This window comes from Nothobranchius furzeri, chromosome 13 (assembly GCF_043380555.1).
Source record: "Nothobranchius furzeri strain GRZ-AD chromosome 13, NfurGRZ-RIMD1, whole genome shotgun sequence".
In the NCBI taxonomy this organism is placed as follows: Eukaryota; Metazoa; Chordata; class Actinopteri; order Cyprinodontiformes; family Nothobranchiidae; genus Nothobranchius; species Nothobranchius furzeri.
The window spans coordinates 54,443,105-54,449,299 of NC_091753.1; positions in this window are offsets into that span (position 1 = coordinate 54,443,105).

A 6,195-nucleotide genomic window follows, 5' to 3' on the forward strand; every position below is an offset into this window, starting at 1 on the left:
GGGGTTTCTTTTATCCTTTACTAAGAAGCAATAGAAGATAACAAAGAAGTATTTTCATGTATAATTGTTTTAATCAAAGGGAAAGAGGAGAGGTGTGCATTTGTATGTTTGTGTCCAATTCCAATCGGCGCGTGTCGAGCGTTTGTGTGCAGAATACAGGATGAGCCGCTCTGCGACAATCAGGAAACACGCTTCATATTCATGAGTTTCCCCATATGCGACCCAACAGTGTAAACAAAGAATATTAAACTCAGAGGAGCAACCTAATGAACACGTATCACAGTGTAATGAATCAATTGACTGTCCTCTTTCATTGGATATTAAATATTCCTCCAGCCTTTTGAACTGAAACCTCTCAAAGCACAGCTGAACACCGCCACTCATTACAAGAAAAATATGAACCCTTGGCATAATGAAATATATGAAGTCCATCAATCATCTGCAGCTTTGCGGCTCAGACCGGACCTGCGTGCAGTTCTGCTTTAAAACCCTGTTTTCCATAATGCAAATTAACTATGTGAATCTCATCATCTCTAAATTATCCGTCACAATGAACTTTCAATCTCATTAATCTTTACGGAATATTCAAAGACAGCAGCTCGAGACTGGTGAGTGCTGGAATCTGGGACACCAGCGGAGCATGACAGCAGTGTGGGATAACTACTTCTGCAAACACGGCCGAGTCGGTGGTAATAGAAAAGCCCGGTGGTCCCCCAGAGGCCCTCCGTTTCTCCGTTCCTGGAGCCGGAGCAGCTGACGGGTTACAGCAGCAGCTTGAAAACCTCAGAAAACTAAATCGCCTTCAAAAAGTGACAGATCACAGCTGCCTCCGTCACATCTGCCGGTGCAGACTCGGCTTTAAGGAGCTCTCCGTTTGGGTTCCTGCAAAGGCTAAGAAGCCGACTCTAGATGGAGCAGCTGGAGCTCTGCGGCTAGGATGTCTCTGTAACTAAACTGCATTCAACTTGAGGCCTTTCCAACTAATTACCTCTTTTGCATCACCTGTACCTGCAGAGAACCCCATAGACAACAGGTATCGGGCTCCCTCTATTGGCCTTCATCCACCTGTGGTTGAAAGGGTTAATCCATGCATCTGATCACGTCTAGTCAGGGAAATTTATTAATGCTAAAAGTGTGTTTACTTTCCAATTTCTATTTGTTGTTATAGGAAAACTAAAAGGAGACAGATTTTTTTTATATAAAAAGCATCATCAAGATGTCTGAATGCAGAGAGTCTCTGTGCATGCATCCTGGTCGACTCTGCTGTCATCTGGCAGAGAATACAAAAGGATGCCTGCAGACTCGTAATGTCAGTAGAATAAAACAGACCAACCCGTGAACTTCATCATACCATCAGTGCCTGAATATGATTAAATCCTAAAGACTGGAGATAATGTACTGTAGAAAATTAATAAACTATGCAGAACTTCTTTAGTCTCATCAACTCTGACCTCCGCTGCTCTCTGCTCCGTCTGCGTAACACAAGAGCTGCACTTGGTTGATAATTAAAGCAGGATCACTTGAACTGACGAGCTTTAATTGGACAGAACAATGTTCTCAGTCATTATTACTGCCAAGGCGCCGACGTCTGAAAGTTATTTGTATTGCGAATTATTCATGGACAAAGAAACGGCGACGTCTCAGGATGGAAAAACAAAAATACTTAGTTTATAAACGGGGTGCGCATAATATCAATTATTATTATTATTAATATATATTTTGGGTTGGTACTGGTTGCTGCTTGGTCCTCACATTTTTAATGCACTTAATTCTTTACTCAACTCACAATAGGAACAAAACAGAGTACCGCGTTGATGAAGCTGCATATTTTAATTTTGACTGAAAACAATAAGTACAACAGGTAAATACTGCCAGCTTAACTTAAACCTTCTAATTTTCAAATAACATGACTGAATTGTCTGAATGTAAAACACAATGTATGAACAGCTGCTTTTGTGAGAACAAACATCACATAAAATACATTTTAAAGCACTTAACTAAATTACTACTTCAGAGCACTGAAGTTTTTAAAATGGCATAAATGCCGTTTTTATTTCTACACTCTCATCATTCTCATCATGGTCCTGACTGCGTTCAGCTTCATTATTGACTTCCCAAACAACTTTCTGATGTTCTCTGCTGTTAGTATGTTTATCAAGCGCTGGATGATTGAAGTTTTTAGTGAAAAGGCGCTGTTTTTGTCTGCGAGGGTGGGATTTTCACGGCATAATCTGCACCAAATCTCTGTGCGTTCATCGTTTGTTTGAAGCCAGCTGACCTCCTGCAGCCACGTCTCCGCGAATCCTCTTTTCTTTTGCGGTTCCGACTCAGTCTGACTTTTTTTGGGGGGGGGAGGCGGAGGAACACCAAAATAATTACTTAATGGAGTTTGCTTCTTGGACATCTTTAAAATGCTCCAGAAATGTCTTCCTTCCTCCACAAAGTCGTAGGTGCACAAATGCATGCTGCAGCTTTTTTTCAGGTGCACATTGTTTATTTTGACAGCGCATGCGCACCTGCGGACCACTTATGTGCACCTCTGTTTATAAATATTTGAAGGCACAATACAGGTGCTGGCCAGTAAATTAGAATATCATCAAAAGGTTGAAAATATTTCAGTAATTCCATTCAAAACGTGAAACTTGTACATTATATTCATGCAATGCACACAGACCAATGTATTTCCAATGTTCATTACATTTAAATTTGTTATTCATAAGTGACAACTAATGAAAACTCCAAATTTGGTATCTCAAAAAATTAGAATATTCTGAAAAGGCTGAATATAGAAGACACCTGCTGCCACTCTAATCAGCTGATTTACTCAAAACACCTGCAAAGGCCTTTAAAAGGTCCCTCAGTCTTGTTTTGAAGGCCCCACAATCATGGGGAAGACTTCTGACTTAACAGCTGTCCAAAAGACAATCATTGACACCTTGCACAAGGAGGGCAAGACACAAAAGGTGATTGCTAAAGAAGCTGGCTGTTCGCAGAGCTCTGTGTCCAAGCACATTAACAGACAGGCGAAGGGACGGAAAAAATGTGGTAGAAAAAAGTGTACAAGCTCTAGGGATAACCGCACCCTGCAGAGAATTGTGACGACAAACCCATTCAAAAATGTGGGGGAGATCCACAAAGAGTGGACTGCAGCTGGAGTCAGCGCTTCAAGAACCACCACGAGGAGACTCATGAAAGACATGGGATTCAGGTGTCGCATTCCGTGTGTCAAGCCACTCTTGAACAAGAAACAGCGCAAGAAGCGTCTCGCCTGGGCCAAGGACAAAAAGGACTGGACTGATGCTGAGTGGTCCAAAGTTATGTTTTCTGATGAAAGCAAGTTCTGCATTTCCTTTGGAAATCAAGGACCCAGAGTCTGGAGGAAGAGCGGAGAAGCACAGAATCCACGTTGCATGAGGTCCAGTGTAAAGTTTCCACCGTCAGTGATGGTGTGGGGTGCCATGTCATCTGCCGGTGTTGGCCCACTCTGTTTCCTGAGGTCCAGGGTCAATGCAGCCGTCTACCAGGAAGTTTTAGAGCACTTCATGCTTCCTGCTGCTGACCAACTTTATGGGGATGCAGACTTCACCTTTCAACAGGACTTGGCACCTGCACACAGTGCCAAAACCACCAGCACCTGGTTCAAGGACCATGGTATCCCTGTCCTTGATTGGCCAGCAAACTCGCCTGACCTTAACCCCATAGAAAATCTATGGGGTATTGTGAAGCGGAGGATGCAATACGCTAGACCCAACAATGCAGAGGAGCTGAAGACGACTATCAGAGCAACCTGGGCTCTCATAACACCTGAGCAGTGCCACAGACTGATCGAGTCCATGCCACGCCGCATTACTGCAGTTATTGAGGCAAAAGGAGCCCCGACTAAGTATTGAGTGCTATACATGCACATTCTTTTCATGTTCATTCTTTTCAGTTGGCCAACATTAGAGAAACAAACATTTTTTCATTGGCCTTTAGAATATTCTAATTTTCTGAGATACCAGATTTGATGTTTTCATTGGTTGTCACCTATAAATATCAAAATTAAACGTAATAAACATCGGAAATACATTGGTCTGTGTGCATTGCATGAATATAATGTACAAGTTTCACGTTTTGAATGGAATTACTGAAATATTTTCAACCTTTTGATGATATTCTAATTTACTGGCCAGCACCTGTATGTCTATAGAAGAATTAAGTCAGAATGCCCTCTTGTGGTTAAACTTGAGTAATGCAGTATATTTTTTAAAACTAAAATGACTCGCGCTCTCGTTCCGAGTTTCAAGGCTGTTGCGAGTTATGGATCAGCGCTAGAAGATTCTAAAGGACAAGCGAAGACGAGTTCGACACCTTAGATAAACAGGTTTGATTATGATATTGAGTTGTTGGTAATTTAAAAGGTAGCTTGAAATTTTTTTTAGAGCCAACCAGTTACTTCTAATTCATTGTTAGCTCAACTTTAGCCTTTAGCTTTCTTCACCTGATATTAGAGTTAAACAAAATGATGCCGTGGCTTCTTAGAAGTGCAGGAAATAACTTCTGGGTCGCTCTTGATACTGGTTTAAACCAAGCCCCCACAACGCGGCTCAAAAATTGAAGCAATCCCGGAAGTACTAAAAATTGCAGTTCCACCCTCATCCACTAGGGGCTGGTGTCAGAAGCGAGCAAATCCTCATTGACTCCCATGTTAAAAATATCAATTTCACAGCAGAAATAAACATGTTTACAGCCTGGTTCCAAAACATGTTTTTGGTTTAAATGATCTAGTTTACACTCATGACAACTCTGAGGGGGGTGAATTTTTTCCTCACTCTTCTGTTTAAGTGTATCAAAAGCCTAAAATTCTGTATAATTAATTAGCATCAGACCCACGTGACCGCAGAGCTAGCTCCGGGGAAAGGCCTCAGTAGAGCCTCGGCCTCGCTTGGAAACTGTTCGGTTATTTTCAGTCTCTCAACTTAGACTATTAGGTGTAGCGTTTGTGTTTTCTTTTTTGGATATTATTTGTGCAATTGTTGGATAAAATGACTTGCTGTGGTATTTATTGCAATAATAGAGCATCCAAGGAGTCTCCACTTGATTTTTTTCGGTAAGTAAAATTACATTTATGTATTTTAGGTCACTGCCGAGCTGAGCTTAGATTTTAACATGTACTGTTAAACCATGAAATTTAAAAGTAATAGGGTAAAACCCAGTGCATTTAACATAATGCTGCACTTTAGAAAATGGGTTGAAATATAACATGTTGGTGGAGCTGGGTTCCCACTATCGGCTTGTAGAGCTCTCGGGAGACCTCTGTTTTTTTTTTTTTACTCATAAAAGTAATGAAAGAGCAGATAATTGTCTGCTGCGTTTACCGTGAGCTAATATGATGCTAGCTTGAATGCTAACTCGCCCTGCACTGAATTACTGTCAGTCAGGACGGTTACACACAGACGGACATCCAGGTCGATCTTATTGTAACAAGCTGGGAGTCTTTATCCTAGTTTACAGGAAAATCGGCCTCTCAAATAAAGTTTGTTCCACTCCGGTCCAGTAGGTGGCGAGGTACCTCTGTTCATATCAGCATTTTTCCTGTTAGCTTATTGCAACACAAGCAGTAAACAGAAGCTGGTGGGAGTGAAGCAGACATTTGAAACAGGAAATTGCACAATGGCTTAAGGAATGTGGAATAACAACGCTGCAGCACAGCTTCTTTGGTACGTGCTGGCCTGTTTTATGGTGTTACGCGTGTTGCTTCGTGATGGTGGTCTTGTCAGAAGACAGCTTCCGTAGTGTCGTCACACGAGCGTCCTACCGGTTTAGTTCGGCCGACCCGTTTACATGCATGATCTAAACGAATTGCTATCGCTTTATCTGGGTGCTTCAGCTCGATTAGAACCAGTTTTAAAGCGTTTACATGCAATTCTAAAAAACGATGCAAGTCTTTTTAGGGCAATGCTTTGGTTTTCTGATTTGCGTGTTAACGTACGGAGTCTGTAAACTTCAAGCTAACCAGAAGAGTAGTGAGGGGAATTAACGCAAGTGATTAGCGTAGTGTTCAACCTTCGCTGTGGTTCTCAATCCTGGTTCTGTAGGGCAGGTATCCAGCATGTTTTAGTTGTTTCTCTGCAACAACACTTGGTGAAGCAGCTCATCAAGCTCTGCAGAAGCCCGTTAATTACCCGATTCAAACCAGGTGTGTTGAAACGGGGT